Genomic DNA, 1,102 nt, shown 5'->3' on the forward strand with positions numbered 1-1,102 from the left:
CTATAATTCACAACGTACGTCTCACGTGCTCTACTCAACTGTCAATTACGCATTACATTGTTGTTGTCACGTCTTGACCGTCTTATATATAAAATAATACTGAAATCTAGTAACCTCCCGAGGATTCACGAAGCTTCGAGAATATGACGTTTACTAGCGTCACGTGACCTCCACTGCCGTAACACTGCCCCTTCCTTAGTATTGTTCGTCCCGAACAATAGCCACTTACATTAAACCAATAAACAATTAACAATAACTTAATTAAATGTACAGAATTTACAAACACAAAATTACAATTCAACAAAGTCTCTTAATTTTACGGGACGTATCTTCTTCCGTACTGGTCTCCATCTCGTTGGCTTCTGCTTCATTTTTGAAGTTTGAATGAGAATGATCAGACAAGTGGTAACGCTAGTCACTCTAAATAAGTCTGAAAAAAAGATTATCTTAGCCAAGTCAGTCATTTTTAAATTATTCTCATCGAATAAAAGCGACCACCTATAATCAAACAAGCAAGTACACACCTTGTGTTTGTATTAGAAATGTAATAAAGATTGTTCAATTGTGTTTTACATTGTGTACAATTTCTATTTGATTCTTACGAACTCAGTCATTCAGAGAAATTTAAAATTATTCTGTTATACATATCTTCTTGAATTTCCTATTATTCAACGAACCTATTTCATAACTCTACTTATTTGACCTGAATATGCCACATGCTTCAATGTATGGTATTTTTGTACAAAAGAATTTTCATGTAGAGCAGTTAGTTAAGTGATCTACAACTGGTAACGTCTAGGAAAAATATTCAACACCGATAGATTCACAAAAATATACAAAGAGGAATGTCTCGTGGTGTGTATTGAACTGATAAGAGAAAAGTGAATACTTTATGTAAAACCTCTTATCAGTCCGATGTGTCCCCATTGTAACTTAAATAAAGACCCAAGCATGGCGTGAAAACATCCCTTACTGAATATTAGAATAACGCTTTACGAATTTCGGTCTTGACTTGAACGAAGCAATTATTGTTACTTCCCTGCCATTCTACTGTGTTTTGATATTAATGATATTGTTACGTACAGCGGAAGTGGCGTGACGC

The sequence above is a fragment of the Limulus polyphemus genome, unplaced genomic scaffold, assembly GCF_000517525.1.
Source record: "Limulus polyphemus unplaced genomic scaffold, Limulus_polyphemus-2.1.2 Scaffold1246, whole genome shotgun sequence".
NCBI classification, from domain to species: domain Eukaryota; kingdom Metazoa; phylum Arthropoda; class Merostomata; order Xiphosura; family Limulidae; genus Limulus; species Limulus polyphemus.